The sequence below is a fragment of the Diadema antillarum genome, unplaced genomic scaffold (genome assembly GCF_040938485.1).
Source record: "Diadema antillarum isolate AM-2024a unplaced genomic scaffold, OU_Dant_1.0 seq00000550_RagTag, whole genome shotgun sequence".
Classification (NCBI taxonomy): Eukaryota; Metazoa; Echinodermata; class Echinoidea; order Diadematoida; family Diadematidae; genus Diadema; species Diadema antillarum.
This window is the reverse complement of record NW_027271495.1, coordinates 1115922-1138940: the sequence shown is the minus strand read 5'-3', so window position 1 is coordinate 1138940 and position 23019 is coordinate 1115922. Positions and strand designations below refer to the sequence as shown.

The 23019-nt window shown below is 38.2% G+C and overlaps 1 pseudogene; it reads right to left on the bottom strand.

Annotated features, from left to right (window-relative positions):
- The window catches only part of LOC139734914 (uncharacterized), an 88717-nt pseudogene extending 81451 nt beyond the window's left edge, over positions 1 to 7266 (bottom strand).
- Positions 7267 to 23019: the final 15753 nt, after the last annotated feature.

Below are 23019 nucleotides of genomic sequence, written 5' to 3'. Positions count from 1 at the left end.
ATATGGGTATATGTTTAAGTCGGAAGCAGGAATCATAAGTTGTTGTTCAAGGACTAAAAGAAGAAATTTCACATTTCACTTTTTTTTTGAACACATACACATTTCTTGACCAGTCCTTATGAACGACAGCTGATGTCATACCCTCACAATTTTTCATTGTTATCTTTAACTAATACCAGTAAAGGAATATATCAGAGTTAACTGTTCTTTTCTATTCTGGGTGGTTTTAAGGTAAGGTTTATATTTAGCTGACGTATGAGATTTTTGCTATGTCTCGGTATATGAAACGAATAAGAAATTGTGAGAACATCCTCATTCCTCAACTTGCTGATTTGAATATTCATACAACGATTGGTCAAGACGTGAAATTTAAAATGTCAATATTTCATATCTTCATTATTTCTTTTCCGATTTCTTTCATTTTTGTATCGTAAGGAATATTTCACTTTTTTTTTTGGAAGTCTATTGATTGTTTTGGGTGGATTTTCTCTTTAAACATGGTTGGTGAAAAATCAAAATGCCGTCGAATGAAATTAATGTATTTAAGCTTGACTGGCTGCTCCATACACCATGATATCATAATGAATAAATGGAAATGTTTCTATAATTAGGTACATAACTTTCCTTTTAAAGGAGCATCACATGCTCAAAATCTTAGTTCTTATTGTCTCAACGTGTTGACCGGACTCTGTGACATGTTTTGAGTTCAAAACAGATTGTCGGGGCTGAAGGGAGTTGACTTTATAGGCCCGAATTCACGAAGGTGGTACAAATGAAACCATGGTTTAAACCATGGACAAAACCCATGGAGCGCCGAGTGTCGCATGGAATATTTCGTTACGAAATCAATCATTTCGTCGATGAAATGATTATTTTGTAACGAAATGACAACATTTTGTAACTAAATGAACATTTCGTCCACGAAATGATAATTTCGTTAGCGAAACGGTCATTTTGTCGACGAAATGACCAATTTCGCATCGAAATATTCCGTGCGACACTTGGCGCTCCATGGTTTTTGTCCATGGGTTAAACCATGGTTTCATTTGTACCACCTTCGTGAATTCGGGCCAATGAGTTTATTTAGAATATATCTACCGTTTCCCGGATCTATTCTTATTCATATTTTTAGTAAGGTAGTTTCCTATTTTGTTCACATCTCACAGATTCGATCATATTTTCCTTCCGATCTGTGCAGTTGAAATTAGGAGGTGCCAATATAAGGATGGGACAAAATCTAAATTTCTGCTATTTGATAGGCTAAATTGAAGGGATGGTATACAGTTTCAGTTGAGAGGGGCTTCACTTTTCCTGCATTTTTTTATGATGATTTTTTTTTTCGAGGTAATGAGAAACCTCTTATGAAATATGAAAGAATGTATGATTCTTACAAAGGAATTCATTGTTCATTTGATGAAAATTGGTTTTCAAATGGCTGAGATATCCCAAACAAAGCGATCCTATAAAACGTGGGACCCACCTTTATAGGATCGCTTTGTTTTACTTTGTTTTTGCATATCTCAGCCACTTCAAAACCAATTTTCGTCAAATTGACTTTGATTTCCTCTCAAATTGCATGCTCTTTAACATTTATAACGTATTGGTAAGTATCTTGCAAAAATTCAAAAGCTAAATCCTCACCTCAACCAATGCTATAGGCCTACTTTTATATCCTTTAAGAGGCGATGACTCAAGACTTACCTGTACGTCCTACAGCGGTACCAGCCACATCTGTTTAGACGGCTCGTGAGTCTTGTTCTTGAGAACTCAACGGTAGATTGGATAGTTTCGCTTTGGTAGGGGAAAAGGAGGGTATAAAGAACAAAGATTAATCTGACAATGCCCTGATTTGCCCTGAAAGCAATTTCTATTCTAGAAGTAGTAGCGAAACGTTTGGCGGGGCGTCAACTTTATGACAGATTGACGCACAAAACAAACGAACTGAATCAAAACATAACAAACATAAGCGTTTATACATCTAAGTATAATGTATTATACAATGTATTCACAAGAATCCTTTGAGTGGTTCACAATTTACAGGCATGTTTTTCAGTGAACCTCTCAGTTCTTTCTTTCTTTTTTTCCCTCCAAACATAACTTTGTATTTTGCCGATATGCATGTATAATTTCGTATTTGTTAAACATTATCTACCATGTAAAGTCGAATACATGCCTATGTTATATCTTCTGATTCATTTCGTGTTATGTTGACGAAAAAGAAAGAAGGAATGAAATAAATGAAATGAAATGAAGTGAGATTAGATGAATCTTTTCTCAAACTTAAAACCGCATTTTCTCCAGCTTGCTTTCTGCTCCTGAAAAAGGCGCCTATGTGATATTTTAGTTAGAAGTCGCCTTCATGCCTATATCTAAAACCCAGCGAATTTCTTCTACAGCGACCGCCGCGATCCCGAAAACATACGTACCGGTTAAAAAGAAAAAAAAAAATAATGAGGCTTTTAATCGCAAAACGGATCAGTCTAACCATCGTCATGGCAATTATCTTAAAACAGAGTGAGTATTTTTTTTTATTATTCACAGAAGTAAGTGTCTCATTAATCAGATCACCAATCAGGAAAATTAAGAGACTATAAGTAAAAGATTATCTGAAAGCTAATGGTTTTGGGGAGAAAATGAGATGTCACAGGCGAGAAAAAGAAGAAGAAGAAGAAGAAGAAACAGTAATTGGAAACAATAAGTACTGATTTGTCCTTCGTTTCTGTCTTTTCAGATCCATTAGACAGTCTCTGCGCTTGAATCTGTTATTGTAGGTGAATGCTCAATCATATAACTTGCTGTTGCGGCATAGAGTAATAATCCTCCCATGACTTTTAATACACCGAGTAGAAGGTATAATACATGTGTACACCAAGTGTTCTTTCCTTTAGATTATATGCACACAACTAAAACTACAGCTTAGCTGTATCTTATTAAGATAACAGAGTTTGGTAAATTAACGGAGTTTGGTACACTGGAGGAGAGTTCTCCAAGATTGTTTTATACATTAGAGTAGGGGAGAGAGAACAGTGATGAGAAGAGAGAACAAAGGAACCTCTCTTCGCTGCAAGGGGTTAGGAGAGTGTTCTGTTGTATAAAACTGAGATGATGTGCCGCTGTTCAATATTAAACACCGATCATGTCCAATAGGAAAACGGGGTTTAAAACAGTTGGTAAGTTCAACCAATTCATCGTTTCACATTTATTATGTTTAAGCCTTTTCTCAATAGTTCAATAGTGCATATTGTCAGGGTAGCAACTACAGCAACGACCATGAGGCTGAAGTCATTATTCTCCAAGAATACTCCATCATTTGATTATGGATCGTACGGAACTCATGACGAGATAGATTGCGATATACAATACAGCCTTTTCAGCATACTTTGCTGTAATCAGATATCTAACATGAAGAGTGGCGGAACAGTATCATAGATTATATTGTATTATATTCAAGACCGATATAAACTCATAATCGATATACTTGCATGCTGTTTACGAAGGCTCATATTGAGTTTGTTGTTTTGAATGATAGTCTTTACTATTGTTGTGTGATATAATACACAAGTATTGAGTTACATATTTACTCGGGTTGAGATACAAATCCATGGAATTTTTACTTACAAGAAATACATTTTCACTTTCATATGGTTATTTATTATTGTTTTGGCCTATAAATAAATAAACGTTATTCATTGAGATGTCAGAGGCGAGAAAAAGAAGAAGAAAAAAAAAAGAAAGAAACAATGATTGGAAACATTAAGTACTGATTTGTCCTTCGTTTCTGTCTTTTCAGATCCATTAGACAGTCTCTGTGCTTGAATCTGTTAATGTAGGTGAATAAAGTACTCAATCATATAACTTGCTGTTGCGGCATAGAGTAATATTCCTCCCATGACTTTTAATACACCCAGTAGAAGGTATAATACATGTGTACACCAAGTGTTCTTTCCTTTAGATTATATGCACACAACTAAAACTACAGCTTAGCTGTATCTTATTAAGATAACAGAGTTTGGTAAATTAACGGAGTTTGGTACACTGGAGGAGAGTTCTCCAAGATTGTTTTATACATTAGAGTAGGGGGGAGAGAACAATGATGAGAAGAGAGAACAAAGGAACCTCTCTTCGCTGCAAGGGGTTAGGAGAGTGTTCTGTTGTATAAAACTGAGATGATGTGCCACTGTTCAATATTAAACACCGATCGATCATGTCCATTAGGAAAACGGGGTTTAAAACAGTTGGTAAGTTCAACCAATTCATCGTTTCACATTTATTATGTTTAAGCCTTTACTCAATATTTCATATTGTCAGGGTAGCGACTACAGCAACTACCATAAGGCTAAAGTCATTATTCTCCAAGAATACTCCATCATTTGATTATGGATCGTACGGAACTCATGACGAGATAGATTGCGATATACAATACAGCCTTTTCAGTATACTTTGCCGTAATCAGATATCTAACATGAAGAGTGACCTAACAGTATCTATATATATTGTATTATATTCATGACCGATATAAGTTCATAATCGATATACTTGCATGCTGTTTACGAAGGCTCATATTGAGTTTGTATGATATGTTTTGAAGGATAGTCTTTACTATTATGTTGTGTGATATAATACACAAGTATTGAGTTACATATTTACTTGGGTTGAGATACAAATTCATGGAATTTTTACTAACAAGAAATACATTTTCACTTTCATATGGGAATTCAATTGTTTTGACCAATAAATAACTAAAGGTTATTCATTTAACAAGATATATACCGAATCATATTTGGGCTTATGGCGATGTATACCAAATTCGCAGTAATAATGACAAACCATTAAGCTTGTGTATAAAGTCACACAACTACACATGTATGCTTCAAGTGTAAATATGTTATATTTGTAGGATTAGGGATCGTTGATGAATTATTATAGCTATAGCTATGAGTCGATTCGTATAGTAACCTGTCAATTCATTATTTGCTTATTTCAGTAAACCGTCACGTCATACCGTCAAATGCATCATCGCATGACGTCATCGTCACGTCATGTTGCATCGTCGTGTCAAGTCATATCAGCATTACCGCCAAAACCATTTATGTGAAGCTACGTCACATCAGTGTAACTGTCAATTGAAGTTTATACTGTAGCAGCATCGTTGTAATTTGTGTCTGATAATGATCATTGGATCATCGTTTGACGCTGAATAACAAGAATCCAAGTTCAACGAAATTATGTGCGCTGACTGATTTATTGTTGTTGACAACGAGTTAGCAGTTACTGTAGCACAGGCTACACTTGCCTTCCGCATTTACGACGAAAACTTTAGCATAAGTATAATTATATTGATATTTATTATGGTATAATATGATAATAACACTGATATGCGTTCTGCTTCATCTTTGACTGATCAGATAAAACGTAGACTGGCATTTATGATTATCTTAACTTTGCCTGCTGTAAATGTTAAACTTATTTTTATCATCCATTACCATATATCCGTATACAGCTAGTCCCTATTATAATGTTTAACCACTTTTCCGGTCATGTCGATACAACTTTTGAGCTAAATGTCTGTTGTAAATTCGTCAGAAATAATTGCTTGAAAGAGTTCGAAATGCAAATACATTGTATGATGATATCCCGCTTCAACTTTTGTCCAGGGACCGAATCAACTGAATTTGGGGTATACTTAAATCATCCCAAAGAATGTTCCCTCTATATAAATTTCTCTAGCGTTTACGTATGTGAAGCCAAAGTCCCACTCCATGTTGGGACGAAGCACTGTACAGTGAGGGATCGGGGGGGGGGGGGGGGGGGGGGGGGGAGCGCACCGGGCGCGCTCCCTTTTTTTGTTAAAAACAAAAGAAATTTAAAAAATGGGGGAGGGGTACGTGCCCCTCCCTCCGTTAATTTTGTAAGGCGCCCCCTCTTTACGGGATTCCTGGATCCGCCCCTAATGTATACTAGTACGCTCATCTCCAGTGGGCTTGAACCATGACCTTAAAGAAGAAATCCACCCCAAAATAGATACATTTCAAACGAAAGAGAAAATAATTCCCTACAGAATGGTACAAAAATGACAACAATCGGATAAAAAGTAAAGAAGATTATGATATTTTGAAATTTCAATTTTTTCGGAAAATATTTCTTGATCAGTCCCTGTTAATATTCAAATGAGCGAGTTGATGATGTTATACCGTGACAATTTTTTCATTTATGTTATTATAAGAAATTCGGGAGAAAATATTTTTAGGTAATACAAGTTAAATTATGTTCCCATACCAAGATATTATATCAGAGTAAACATCGTTCTTTTTTTCTTATTTTCGTTGGTCTTAAGACAAGTTTTATACATGTATTCATACAGCGGATGAGATTTTTGTCATTTCTGTATAAGATGAAATGAATAAGAAATTGTGAGGGCATGACATCGTCCTGTTTGGATATTCATAATGACTAGTCAAGAAATGTTTTCCTAAAAATGTGAAATTCTTCCTCATTTCTTATCCGATATTGTCATTTTTGGATCGTTCTGTAGAGAATATTTTCTCTTTCTTTTGAAATGTAGTTATTCTGGAGGGGGGTTTCTTCTTTAAGATGAAGAGTCCACGGTCTTATATCAACCGAGCAACAATGGATATCAATTTGCTTTCATCATAACCGCCAATCAGTAGTACATTTCCCCCCCCCCCCCCAAAGTACCACTTTACGCCCGCCCAATGGAACAACAGTGTTATCAATTTAACATGATAATTGTATCTGGTACTCTGCATCCCTTCTTTTATAAGTTGCCGAACAGATAAGTTTTGTCATGCTAACATGCAGGCACAAGTTCATGCGATAATCATAATCGGTCAAAACACAATTCTCCATCATCATCATTATAAATCTCTATCTGACATTCGAAGGAAAAGAAATATACAATAAAATTTACAAACTCATCATTTATCATCAATTAGATTAAGTGAGACAAACGAATAGGTATTTTGCGTGTTACGGACCCTTTTCAGAAACAACGGGCTGAAAAAAAGAAAAAACAACGCCCCACACAATGGTTTGATTTATTGTGAAATAAAAGAGATAATTCAACGTACTTAACAGTTCTATTGCAGACGTTTTCATCATCCAGGGACAGGGTGATGGCATCGCTGTAATGTAGAACGATGGAGAGAAGGACAACGCTGAGCAGCGTCCTGTAGCACCAGCTGGCCTTCATGGTTCCTCCAAGCATTAATGATGATGTATTCCTCCGAGATACACTTCATCCGATTCGTGCTCGGTTGTTACGGAATCTGCGAGATCGCAAAACTTTTTAGGGAGCGTCCCGTTTTGTTGCCACTGCTTTTTGTCTCTGGTGTAGAAAGCGAGTCTCTGCGTGTAAGTAAAGTGATGCGTGAAGGTCAAAGGTGTTGAGCTTCAAGTCACAAAACGAATCTCTTCACTTGTCATTTATATAATGCTGTCTTATCCGCTGCCTCGGGAAAATGGGGTTAATACACCCGGATCTAGCAAGCAATCGACCTTTCCGTAGGGCCTCTGATATGTACCATGAACCCTTTCCATATAACTAGGGGGAGATTTCATATAACACCGCTTGTTTTGTTTAGTTTCATTTGGGATAATCTAGACATCGCAAAGGAAAGATCAAATTCTGAGACGCTGATCTACTAGCACAACGTCACAGTTCCGTAAAAGACTATTATTCTATCCAACTTCTTGCGTCCTAATGAGACAGTCCAAATTTCTGTACACCGCGATGCTGGTCTTTTGTGACGTATGAAGGATCTCTGCAGCAACCTGAAAGGGACTCACGGGTCCTCTGTTATACAGGTTCATGAGGTGGGCACAGCGGTCATCACTGCTGATGACACAGGTGGTCTGTATGCGACCTGTGCAAGATAATAACAATCAATCAAAGCCAGTGATCCAAGTGAGCCGATTGCGAACAAGCCGACGATCGATTTAAAGTAAAACTATAATGCGAAGAGCAACACATTTTTGAATGAGTGACGAATGCCTGACTGCAGGAAACAAAGCGAACAAAAGAGACGAAGCACAGAAGGGAAGTCGATTATGATTCCATCCAGATAGGACTTTATACATGTCTTGTCAAGATCAACCATTTAAACTTCTCAAGTCTAACTATTTTACACACTTCCATAGCTGTGTATTCTTCAGGTCGAAGGTGCATAACAACTTCTTTTCTTTCTTTCTTTCTTTCTTTCTTCTTTTGGTGCAAAAGCGAAAGTCATGTGATCTGCAAATAATATTCCTGTCATTCCTCATTTTGACGTGAAACATATCAATTGCTGTGGCATGGTGCTAAGTTTTGGGTGTTTTTTTTTTTCTCCTGTGTAGTTCGACACAGCTAGAATCATGTTGACAATGATAGAAAAAAAAATACGAGGAACAACAAATGTAAGGAAATAACAACTCGATTGCGTGTACACCGGAAAGTCTTGATCCTCTAGCCATTTTCCCGTATTTTATAAGAGAGAAGTGATACGAGCTTCTTTGTTGAAGGAAGTTTGGTCAGTACAACCGGATGAATGCCTGTGGATCTCATCAGTCTCTTGCCAGTTGTTAATCACGAAGTGAACCCAAAGTGCCCGTGACTTTGTTCTAGTGAAGTGAAATGATTGCATGTATTTATTGATTGCAACAGTCTTTATCGATATTGATAGCATTGATTTGTTGTTGTTGCAGTTTTTGGTCTGTTGATGTGTTTGTGCAGTTGTGTGTGTGTGTGTGTGTGTGTGTGTGTGTGTGTGTGCGTGTGTGGCAATGGGTCCTGACATAGATGTCATTGCAAGGAGTTTGCAATAGAGAGACTCTCCACCTCCGTGATTACTGTGTTCTATAAGACCACTGGGTAGGAGTACTCAATGGTATTATTAGTAAGGACCTACTTCAGGTGGTTATCATACCACCTGCTCGTTCACGAAATATAAGAGGGAAGGCATCGTCTGATAATTATGAGTATGACACCTTACCGTAGATAGTCGCTGTATTTCGTGAGAACAGGACGAGGTAACGATTTTATCTTCTAGTGATATGTGATATTATGTCATCACGGAATACAGAAAATATTCAGGGATGGAATTAGTGCATGTGCACAATCAATATCAACAACCATGCAGAACAAAGAAAACTAAAAGCACTCCGAGAGCGCAGACCTCCGCCAAGCAGCTACTTTCCACCGGTGATCTTGCTCTTCCAAAGAGGTTTTCTCCTCTGTGGGTAAACGCTCTTTGGGCTCTTCCATAGAGATCAGTGATCACAATTTGTCATGCTGAAAAATCGCCGAGTTTCCCAGTATAGAAGCCTTTGTTACGTCATAAACCTTCAGCTGCGCGGCGCGCCTCGCCCTAGCAGAAACTAGAGCACGTATTTGTGCGCTTGAAACCTCAAAAACGCGCAGCTTGAACTCCCATGTTCATTGACCCTACCCGTCAAAATATCAAAAATCCTTCATAAATTCCCGAAAAAATTTCTCGGATCACTACCAAAATTTAATCGTTTGTTACTTGTGTCATTCTCAACCTTTCCTATAAGTTTCATCTAAATTCGTTAAGAAATTTCTGATTTATTTTGCACAGGGACGAACAAACAAACAAACAAACGGTATGAAAACATAACCTCCTCCCTTGGCGGAGGTAAAAACAACAGCGACATTTGACACACACACACAAAAAAAAAACCTTTCTGCGCATTCCATAGGATGCTTTATAGAATATTGCTAGGCGAGCAGAAAGTAGGTTGTTATGACGTAACTAGCAAGCGCCATGTGGTATTTTGACGCGCGCTTCTAGGGCGCATAATGCGCACTGAAAAAGCATAACAATCATCAGTTGAAGGTTGAGCGTAGATGAAACAGCCAGCAGATTTCCATACGTTCAGCATCTCCGACTGATTCAACACAAAAATCCAACGTCACAGCCTACAACGAAACGTGAGTAACATTATCAGCCTTCGTGTTTGCCAACACAGTACCAGCATTTAGTGCTTAATGTTAATAATCGACATCATATTCACATTTGATTGGGGGGGGGGGGGGTGGAGAGAGAAGATGAGGAAGATGCATCCAGTTTTGGGTCGACATTATTTCCTGGCGTTGGTTTTCAGAAAGGTTATCCGTGGTCTCGGATTAATCGATCTCGTTGTCCTTTAACCCATAAAATCACTGTTATTTCCTCGTTGTTTCTTCCTTCCTCATTATGGGGGATAATGCGCCTCCCATAAAAGAATACTATATTTGCTCGAGGTTAACGTGTCACTACCTCTGTTGCATCCTTCATGATTGACAAATTAGATTGTTTCAACTGTTACAAACTTTGGGTCTTTTGCAAGAATTGTCTATGATCTTAACACAAAGTGGAAAACTTAGTCAGTCACGCCATGTTTATATAAATGTAGGTCTAACTTTACCATAAACGTCATTCATTTTAGTCATCTTTATTGCCCTCTTCTGTTTATACCATTTCACTCGATTTGGGCGACATCACGGTCATAGTAAAGTTGAAGCTTCTTAGAACCACTCCTAGCTAATAGGTCTATGACCCTTGTATTGCAGTTTAAAATATGCTGTAGCTCTGTATAGCAGTGACCTTCAGAGCAACGCTAGACACAATTGGGATGAGCTCTGCAGACCACGGATATCCAGACCACATCACTCATGGCCACTTTATTGAACTGAAGGCCTGTGGTTCGAGGGCCATACAGCAACTAGCTTTGCTCTCTGATGGGGAAAACACTTTACCCACATTCCTATGGAGGATACTTCAAGCCGGTGTCCTCTTTTTGCTTGCTTACTAAGAAGTCATTGCTTTTTAAGTGACCACAACAACCAAAAAAATGAAAAATAAATAAAATATAAAAATAATTGAATTCAATAAGTAATTCAACATAAACCTGATAGGCCTGAAACAAGGGTATCCGATTCTTCCCTACGTGATATTCTTTCCATACTCATTCCATGCTTCATGCTTGTTTATATTACTTCTATTGTGTATTGGACAAATCAGTGGTAAGTAGCAAAAATTTTGCTAATTGGGCAGGGCGGCGGAGTGTTTTCAAAAGTGTGGGGGGGGGGCACTTCGGGGTTTTTCAGTGCAACTTCTGGTGCCACTTTCGGGTTTCTTCAGCTGACAAGCAACAAAAAAAAGTCTTCAGCGCAAAAACATAACCTCGCGGCACTGCACACTTCAAGGTCTCCATAGGCTGCATTCTTTCTAGTGCACCTATGCACTTCACTGGTAAAAAAGTGGGGGCCCAATGTATTCCGCTGTATGGTGCAAAAAAAAAAAAAAAAAAAAGCGGAGGCCGAATCCCCCCCCCCACACACAAACACACCCTGCCCCCACCCCCCCCCCCCCCCCCGGTTCCGCCGGCCATGTTGTTATCAAGGTCTACCGCCTATCCCAGCCATACTCAAAACGCATATGCTTGACTTCAAATCTTAAGAAACTTTGTTATTTTATGTTGATGAATGATATGCTCAAATCAGCTACAGGATTGGATGATGGGCGACACGTCATGCCATTAGTGCAAGTGGAATGCAACGTGCCACAGCCTCGTCACGAGCAGGGAATTCCCCGCTTCATTCCCGGAAGCGGTGGAGCTGCCCCGTAGTGCTTCCGCCCGGCGTCCTCATGGGAACTCCACCTGAGAGAGTCGTTACCATTGATCGCAACGCCCATCAACCCTTGGCAGTTTTCACCACTTCGAAGCCTCGGTTACCAATGGCGCCGTCGAATCTTCAGCCACCGGTCTTTGTTACGCCGCAGTCAGTCCTACATACCCGCAATTTGGGTGTGGCATTCCCGGCTCCAAGGGGTACCGTACGAAAGCTGCGACGGTCCGCAGAGCCCGTCTCAGTCCTCAAGCACGTCTAGCATAAGCGTATACGAAGACTGCATGTCGCTTCCGGCGTCATCACCACGGCAACACATGCCGGCTACTTTTGGCAGCAAACCAGATACCTTCTCGGGGTCAGGGATTCGCTACAACGCCCAACATGGTCCGGATTCCCACTCCCAACCATTCTCCCACATCACCCTGGGAAGAGCGCCATCACTCGGTTCGTTAGCAGCGAGCACAGCGGCCATGAGGCCGTAGCCGCCGATCAGCCGACATCGATCAACCCGAGCAGGCAATGACGATGGTGAACGAGAAGCTGCGCGACAGGATCGCCGTCCTGGAGAAGCAGCTTCAGCGAGCTTTGGTGGAGGGGACGTTTTTGGGCGATCGTAACTGGCGTCTCGAAGCCTACCTCGACTCCTTGATGCACACTATGGAGCTGCTCAATATCACGGATGTTGAAGACTTGACCGGGAAATCGGTAGGTTAATGGACTAAGGCCACCTTGCCCCCGATATGCTACTACTATAAACTACTACTACTACTACTACTACTACTTCTACTACTACTACTACAAAGTACTACTACTACTACTTCTACTACTTCTACTACTACTACTACTACTACTATTACTACTACTACTCTACCGCTACCAAATACTACTACAGTACTACTACTACCTATACCACCACTAGTACTATACCATCAACACATTACTACTTGTACTAGTGCTAGTACTACTACTACTATGACATATACCAACATGTATTTGATTTCGCATAAAACAATGAAGCTGAATGCAAACCTGAAAAAAAGTCGAATCAGTAAAGCTCAAATACAAATCAACTTGCAATGAAAGTAATTATCATACAGATGAAATAAGTATTACTTCATAAACCGAGCATTCTCTAGGTAAACTTGTCAAATCGGGTAGAGCACAATCATTGCATAACTTCGATGTTGATTGTCATTCAATGCCGTCATGATCCAATCGCGACTCTCTGTGAGTCATTTCTATCATATGTATTGACGTTTTCACCAGGTGTGCATGCACCGACAAATCAATCAGGAACAGGCCAAACTCAAACACTGGCTCCGAGACTTGAACCTCGATTATAAAACGACAACTTCTCAGTACACCTGTGATAGCTCCATGGGTTTAGCCATCCGCCCCATATGAAAAGTTTTCGGTCTCACATAATCCGGTGTCATGTACTGACTTTGAAATAAAAATGGACAAGCCCGATTGAACCCCATCATTTATTCTATTTTTGTACATGAACTAAAACAAATCTTGAAAAAAAAAATTTTAAGCCATATGTACAAGCCTGTTCAAAGTTGATTAGGTCTGGACACGCTTTCGTTTAAATGGAGGAATACATTTGTTTCGGCTTATCAAGGATTCAGAAAACTCATGATATTTTTTCAGTATTCTGTTTTTATATACATATATATATTTATACGGATCTTTGGGAGAGGTGTTAGCTAAACAACAACAAACAAAAAATCTTAGAAATAATCTTTGCCAATGTTAGAATTGGATTGAACCTGTAAGATGTTCTACAGATTATAAGAAACAATGCGAGACACTAAAGAGACTGAATCTTTCGATGTTTTGCGTGTACATAAATGTGTGTGTCGCTTCTAGTTGCCGTTGCCGATGTTCCGTGTGAAGGTAAAAGCCGGATACCGCTTGGGCCCTTTCAACCGTCTCCCTCGTCGCGCGGTGTGGAGTTTCGAGGAGGACGGCAAAGCACCACCAAACATCGACTTGAGTGCCGACAGAGCCACAACCTTGCCGCCGGAAAAAACTGGTAAGTAACTGATTTCCTTAATACATAGACAGAATGATAGATGGATATAATATACAGATGAAGGAGATAGAAAGATAGATAGATAGATAGATAGATAGATAGATAGATAGATAGATAGATATATAGATAAATAGATACATACGTACAAAGATGAATATTATACAGTAGATGAATAGATAAGTAAATAAAAGAAAAAACAACACTACAAAAACAAACAAGATAAAACTTGTTCTTTTTTATGTCGCAATATTACCTAGGGCGATCTCCCCTAATCAAACTAGTCTCGTGTAATTTACAACCAATAATCTCTTTGTTTACAGCACAGAACCTTTTGATTCTAGTTTGCTTCCAGATCTGTACTCTCTATTATCAAAGGTTGTTTTATTGTAGCAACCTAATATTTGAAAAGCCCTATATTTGAATCACACTTTCTTATGGTAGTATGGCAGCTGCTATCGGAAAAACGTTTGATATTGAAAAAAAAAAACACCACTTAATTCCTTGTTTACGAACTCTATAACCATATCACTTTTACACTTGACTGCCAGGTTTAATACAAACATTAATAAAAACAACCAAGAACAGCAACAACACCAGTATGGGGTATAAGGAGATGGGAATTGGACCAGTATTTTTCGTAAAATGTAGATTTCAGAGCTATATTTTTTCAATCAAACAACACCTGCAATTGTTCTTCTATTGCTCATTTCTCATGGCATCATACATGTCATACGAAAAGTGCGGAATGTGACTCTTTTCTCTGATGAATTTTCAAACCTTGTCCACACTTTGAAATACGAATGATTGATAAAGTCATGGATATGATCTTGTAATATTTAGCACAAGAATCCTTACTGTAAGCAGATGCCACACATATCATCTAGAAAACCCGTTAAAATCACCGAAAATGAATCGCCTGAACGTGGCGTCACTGATCCTTCAAATGCAGTGGTGGTGGTGGTGGTGGTGATGGTTGGGGGGGGGGGGGGGGATATGCCAACAGACAGACACAAAGAGAAAAGGTCGATGACTCGGACCCCTCCACCAACCTTTGCTTCCCTTCATCCAGCTTATTAGTATCTATACAGGGATAGATTGCCTGCTGTATAGAGTACCATGTGAAATGTCTTTTCTCATGATTGTTCTTTACTCCTTGCACATTTTTTTCGACGGTACCCTGCCTAGAGCGAGATGACTTCCAGGTGCCACCGGGATCCGATATCGGTTTGAGTGTTCAACAGATGTTCCATTACGAGAGCCAGATCGAGGAGCTTCGGAGACAGAATCACGATATTTCGGCGCGACTCGGTCAGTCGGAAAAGTCCGAACAAAGAAACGAAGCCGACGCAAAGGAATCGCGACGGGGAGACAAGAAACTAAGAGCAGAACTTAAGAAAACTAAGGTATCTTCATCGTTATTTAAGTACATGTATGCATTATTAAATCGATTAGTAGTTGTTGTTTAGCCTATCCAACTCAAGATGAAGCTTCAAAACACTGTGTTATCATTACCATTGCAACGTAAGGTGCTTGTTGGGAATGACCTCGGAGCTCCCCTCTATCAGAAAACAAACGGGGCCCGTTTCATAAAACTTGTCATCAGTGACAACTGCCACATTTCTATGGCAGATTTGCTCTCAGCCAATCAGCTGCAAGGATTTCAGTATCTTGTCACATCTATGACAACTTGTCACTGATGACAAGTTTTATGAAACAGGCCCCAGGAGTCCAACGAAGAGAACATACAAACATGAGAATGTAATTACAGTAAAGATTTCTTTCGCCCTCCCAGGATGAACTTCAGCGGGTTCAGCAACGTTTGATCGTCTATGAGGATCGTACCAAAGTACATCCATCAATACCACATCCTGACGACTTCAGCGATCAAGGCAGTGAGTCCTCGTCGTCCTGGTCGACGATGTCTTCGTCTTCCCACGGCAACCATCTTGAGCAGGACTACCGCGAGTGCGATGGCGGTGAGGTAAATTACCAGCAGTCCGGTCGCCCGGGACCTTACTACCGGCGAACACGAGCTGTCGCGACGGAGAGGGGAGGAAGAAAATACCGCGACTTCAGGGGCCGTCACGGTGGATCAAGAAGAACGATGGTTGCTAATTACAAATGAATGATTCGAATAAGCATGAGGGCGCCAGCTATTGATGAGGCGTTGTTCTGAGGAGATTCCCTTATGACAATCATAAAATTTATGTAGTCAAAATCAAATGGATTTATGCTTTCCTTTTGCTTTGATTTTCACCGGGTGAGATATCTTGGAAGGAGAAATGTTCAAAGAATTAATTATTTATGCTGATGAATGATCGTAGATTTCTGGTAAACTATGAGAGATACAATTCTGGGATAGTGTCAAACTGACATGTTCACGAAGGTGTCCTTGTCATGTGGTGTCAATGATTACAGCTGTGTCAATACCCCACCCCACCTCCCCCCCCCAAAAAAAAAACACACAAAACAAACAAACAAACACCAAAACAAAACATAAATCGTCACTTTCTTCTATTTCGCTGTATTTAAAGATTATTTATGCTGATGAATGATCGTAGATTTCTGATAAACTATGAGAGATACAATTCTGGGATAGTGTCAAACTGACATGTTCACGAAGGTGTCCTTGTCATGTGGTGTCAATGATTACAGCTGAGTCAATACCCCCCCCCCACCTCCCCCACCCCCCCCCACCCCCCCCCCCCACCCAAAAAAACAACACCAAAACAAAACATAAATCGTCACTTTCTTCTATTTCGCTGTATTTAAAGATTTTAAGTACACCACATCAGTCTTCCTGACCGTGATTGTTCATTGCTGCGTTGTCTTTATGACATTATATAAACAGAGAGATCAAAATAGTTTATCACCTAAATTGATCAACAACATTTTGAGTTGAAAATTATGATCAGTAGCTGACCTATGAGTGAGTCTTATGGTTTGCATATTCAAGTGGTATCTCAATTAAAAGGGTAAGTCATCATCACTTAAAAAAAAAAAATCACAAAGTGTTGGCAAAGAAAATAGCAACCTTGTGCCTTAATCTTTCTATCAATTTTGTCAATTTTAATACGTTTATCATCATTATCAAGATTAGACAACTGGGTGGTATTCTGAGACCGTTTTATCTCTGTTGTAAGTCTGTTGTAACAAATCGGTATTCTGAACACCGTTTTATCTCTGTTGTAACTTCTGTTGTAACTTCTGTTGTAACTTATGTTTTATCTTGCGCATTCTTTGCCTGCGCATACCATTGTCTTAGGGTATGCGCACGCGCGTAACAGTGGGCGCAAACCTGAACACCCATTAGATTACATGGTATTCTGAAAACTGTTTTATCTTCTGTTGTAAGTCATGCCCCGTGCAAATTCATGCTTCTGAGATAAAACAGGGTGGAAGGTGTTTTAACTGCGTTGTAACTTTCGTTTTAACTTATGGTAGATGGTGAGATAATTCATTAACTCAATATTGTGGTATGCGAGTTCAAAATAAAAAAAGATATACAAAAAAATAGTAACAATGTATGTACAGAAAGGCAAAAGATATAGCAGTTTGACAAAATGTAAACTCATTCCACAATACAAAATTTGGTAATGGTAACATATTGCAAGTACATACGCGTAGTATAATTATGCATATAGATAAAACACAAACAGAAAGGTTACCGGCACCGTCGGCAGTTTGTTTTAAGCACTATTCATTTCAAACATATCTTTCAAAATATTAAACATTCTTTTATATGATTTCACCATCTTCACCAATAAGAATTCATTATCAGTACCTTTGGGTGTTTGAAAAATATTTATTGCTGGGGATGGCGCGAATCTTGAGAAAAGTATAAGAAGTCTAAGGTTACATGATGGAATTTGACGTGATATTGATCTGCATGAGATATCTTGTGAAGATTACGGTGACAACAACAACAACAACAACAATAATAACAATGATAATAATGAAATAACAATGATAATGACATGGCATTGCAAGGACACAACTTAATTTAGAAGCGTCTAGCTCCCCATAAACCATGACATTTGCGTTCCTCTTATGAACGCCAGATATCTTATTTTTTAAACAAAATTTCAAATAAAAAGACTCAATCTGAGATAGCTTTGCGAATCCCCTACCGCACCAACTACTGTATCCGTCAAAACCGGTAAGAAGGTATAATGATCAAGCTTCTGTTGTAACTTTATTTCATCTCTGGCTCTCTTTACCTGCGCATGCCATTGTCCTATTTGTGCGCACGCCAGGGAATGAGCGCTTGTTAAAACGCGCAGAGTTAAGCAAGGCGCATTTGCCCAAGGGAGCAATCTTATTGGTTGAAATGTCTTAGATGCTACTTCTAACAATATTTCCTATTGGATATGTTTATTGCGATGGGCGTGGTTATCATGACTTACAACTCCGTTAAAACAGTTTTCAGAATACCGATTTACAACTGTTTTAGCGGTGTTGTAACTCACAGACTTACAACACAAGTTACAACACAAGTTACAACAGAGATAAAACGGTGTTCAGAATACCACCCCAGGATTCTCGCGTACCCTATTAGACCAAAATCAGAGTAATGGTCAACTGTCCTTTTCAGTTTCATCAGACATTGAAGTGAACTCTGGAAAAGTTGATCATAATAGACGTACTGTTAACATTACAGGGAATAGAGTTGTTTATGTATAAGTATTTATTTCATAATTCAATCGTTTAATTCATTCAATGATTCATTTTATTTATCTATTTATACAATTATCAATGAAATTACAGATGAAATTAATCTGTATTCAATTCTGCTGTATTTTTTCCGGAGAATGTCACAATCATAATCCTAGATAGACGGACAGGGAGTTGGCTTTATCCCCGTAGTTTGCGTATTCAGTTCTGTCTGATCGATGATGTACACACGCCATTCTCTCAGCGTGGCAGTATCAATTATCAGCTATCATAATGTGCCTCACTCGATGTGCTGTGGTCGTACAATAAGTGAATGAATAACCAACTCGTCAGCATCATATCCATTATTGCAGTTTAAACAATTACAACTAGTATCATACTGATCGCTGAGCCACCGGTGGATTATTCATAGGTCGCAAAACAGTAATTTTGAAATGACTTTTCTGAAATGACTAGATCGAGGTATGTATATACAAACAGGTAAGCACTGCGTGACTGTGCTTGATTGCATTGTGTGGTTAGTTTCAGTCTCTAAAGCAAGGTGTATGGGAACCGTTTGGTATAAATTGTTCACATGGCAACAAGAATGAACGTGGCAAGTAGTCTCTGTTTGCTGTGAGATGGTCTCGGAGCAGCCCTTTCATCGTGAAATCAATGTGATGGAAGCGTTTCTAAGACAATATTGTAAGAAGTCTGATAAAGAGAAAAAGCCTGGGAAGAAAGCTACAGGGTTCTCTCCATACAAGACATTTGTTTTTCTGAAACCATTACTTCGAAACTCGCTCTTCTGCTTTTCGACAAGAAGTTTCTGTATATACATGTAATTATATTTTATAAATTGTTTGCATATACTAAGGAGGATTGCGCAATCTATATGTTACAAACCTTATCAAGTTTTGAATTATGCCATGATCTATACGGGGAAATGATTAATTTTGATTAATATGTTATGTCAGTATTTTAAAGATATATTTCATTCCATTTTCATTTCATTGATTGATTTTCCGCACAAATTATACAGTGTTGTATTTATAACATACATCCGCAGAGATCAATGAAAAGTGACATATATTTTGTAAATTCAATGTATATGAAGACTATAATAATATTGCATGACACCAAATGAAATTAAATCAGTCTGAAGTAAGTTACATTCATATTGGATGATTGAGATTATGTGTAGAGTAACCTACATGGAAGCAGATGTGGGGGGGGGGGGGCAGGTCCCCAGAAGAAAAGAAGAAGAAGAGTCAAACACAATCAGTTACACACACACACACACACACACACACACACACACTCACACACTCACACACTCACACACACCCACCCACACACACACATATGATTTTAAAGAAGGACATTACTGGCATTTCCATGCCGGAATGCATGCGATGTCAATATTTGACATGAATTATAACAAGGATATTGCAGGGGCGGATCCAGGAATTCTGTAAAGGGGGTGGGGGCGCAACTAATATTTCTGATGCCACTTCCGGGTTTCATTTCATTTTTTTTCGTTTTTATTTCTTTTGTTTTTAACGATAAATAAGGGGGGCGTGCGCCTCTTACGCCCCCTCTGGATCCGCCACTGTATTGTAATCTTACCATGTAAAACACATCTTATTATATCTGGTCTGTGCTCTGATGTGTCCGAGCGTACTTTCGCGGGAAACAGGAAAACATAACGTCGACAAGAAGGCACTGTAGGACACTTCTTTCTCAAAAAGATAACGATAATGATCTTCGCTTGAAACTATCAGATGGAAACACACGTTTTTATCCTGTTCATATGGACGCAAGTTTCGTATTTGGACACGTAGTGACTCATCAAGACAGATTGGGCAATGGGGAACAAAACGTAAATGTATTTTACCCTACTAAAAGGTAAACAACAACAAAAAAACAAATATGCTCACAACATATGCTAGACATCCGCTGTTTTATTGTTACCAAATCTTACAAAAGCATTATGAGCAATACATTTTTTACTGTGCATTATGTCTGAACGTTTGGCACGAACTTGTAGAGGAACAGGTATATTAGTAATCGTATATAGCAAATAAATCTTTCGCCGTCATCATTTATGATTCTATGTACAATAGCGAGCGTCAGTTTCGAGAGAAAAAAAAAAACCCCAGAAATCATAAGATCAGAGAGTTAATTGATTTCGAATGATTTATGTCAGTAATAAATGGGAATCTACTTGTTTGGATCTCATTGTAGTCTTGCATATTTTTAATATCAGTAGTAAAAGTCACATTTTATGTAAGCTAACACAGAAAATCATGCACTCTCTCTAGCAATCATTTCAGTTGCATTGTCTTTGCAGCAAGTTTGAATTTCCTTTTACAATTTAGATACCACATGGTGAATTCATTCATTGATTTACCTGGTTACTGAAAAAAAAAGACGCTACGTAAATATAACCAAGAATGATAAGAACATTATGTACACGACGCATGTGCCTCAGTCCATCTTTATAACATATAAAGTAATCGAATGCGTTGTAAGAGCGTGTAATCGATCAAATTCTCGTTAGGTATTTTCTCGACTATGGAATTATGATATCAGCCAGTCCATTGATCAAAGTATGATACCATTAGATGGTTAATTTTACGCAAACAATACGCAGAATAGTATGATATAATAAAACATAAAATAAGTTGAGGAGTAGTTATGTTTATTTGTTTTCTTTTCCACAAAAGAGAGGTATCCCAGTCGATGTTGTTGAAAAAGCAAATGAGGTTTGATGTTGATGTCATCAGCTCATTTCTTAGTGTCCCATACTTAACTGCTCACAAATTCAACTCTATTTTCCTTTTTTTAATGTACTTTATTGCACCATACCTTATACTCTTCATTTCAAGTTACACTGCAACGTTGGAATGGTCGAGTTGAAATGTTTAACGGATAGGAACTGCAGTTGCTGAATATTATCGATAAGAAAAAACAAACAAACATACATACAAACAAACATGATTTTGATTTTTCAAAAAATGTGTCAATCTAGAGAAGTATTATTGGGTGATGACGTCATTGCCTCAATCAATTTGCCTTTGTGGTTGCAAACAGCATGGCCGGCAAAACATAGTGAAAACTTTTACATAATTACCAAGATTACTGCCGTTTCTATTCATTCTATTTGCTTTACTTTTCTACACAGATTTAAGCACACTTGAACAACATGTGCGTTTGCACATTCAATTTCACCGTGTTTAAGGAATATTGCATATCATATGTACATGATTTCTCATAAATGGATACGTATCAGTAATACATGAAACACTCTTAATTGCTTTTGCGTGCAATATCTCGCAGTCTTGTTTTAATGACTGTATTCTTTGCTTCGAATGTGCTCCTTAAATCACTCGTTTTACTCAAAGCGTTATCAACAAACCTCTTAAACATTAAGCGTTTTTTCAGATAATGAAAATTTTCTCACCTTGTATAATTTTATCTTTCTTAAATTTCGAAGAAAAGAAAACCAAAAAAAAAAAAGACCTTACTATTTCACAAAATCAGCGGTGATTGTCGAGTTCACTCCCTTCATCATGTTCGTTAAGATTATCAGTTACGTTCAGTATTCAAATACAGAGGAAGACCCGGCTCCGCTTTCCTTGCTTGGAAATCTGTGTGGGCGATGTTTGGCTATAGATCACAAAATGTCCTTCAAAAGCCCGGTCTTGAACAACATATTATTATCTTATACTACAGAATAAAGCATACTTTACGATATAATCTATATTTTGTATTGACATAGCTACCTATGAGCTGAGCAGAAAGAAAGAAAAGAAAAAGCAAAAACGAACTTCATATAACGTTTTCTTATCATTTCAATGAATATTAAATAAACTATTTATTAATTCAGTTGACAACCACTTTTTTTTTCCTCACGAGTCGACTTGATTCATTTCTTGTCGGCGTTGATCGAAGTCATATGTCACTGCAGTGCTAAAAAAGGGAGTCGTAATTATCAAACGTTGTCAAAGTAAAAACGCAAATGAAAACGCCACATTGATTACCATATCTGATGGTGAAGAAATGAGAAGCATTATAATGTTAAAGAGCACAAATTTGGATTACCCAAACACATATGCACATACACACACACACACACACACACTTATACATGATTATAATTCATATCTATATAATGGATATGAATATTCATTTTGCGGGTACTTTCTAATTTATTTACACAAAAAGCACAAAACAACGACCTATAACAAGAGTGCATAAATTTATAAAAGAAAATAGTGTGGCGCATTTTCACATATTTTCTAATCTTTGGTCATCTTTTTTTTCTTCTGATATTATAACATAAATACTTAGCGCTAAACCACCTGTTATTGTGATTGAGAAAGCTGCTCTATGAAATGATAATATTGCCAAGTTAGTATCATGGTACCAACAAACATGGCACATGATACGACAACTAAGGTTGTTGTTTTTTTTTTTTCATTTTGGTTTGTCACGTATCCGAGCCAAAACGAGCTTTTAAAAAGCTTTGTCGCTTTCTTTACACCTCATTTGGTCAACATTCTTAACAAAATTAATGAATGCAATTAGTGAAAATATATCTCAAAGTAAACGTGGTTCAGGAAAAACAATGAGAGGGAAGATCATTTCTTCGTAAAAACTAAACGTGACTAAATGCCATCATCAAAATGGCTGT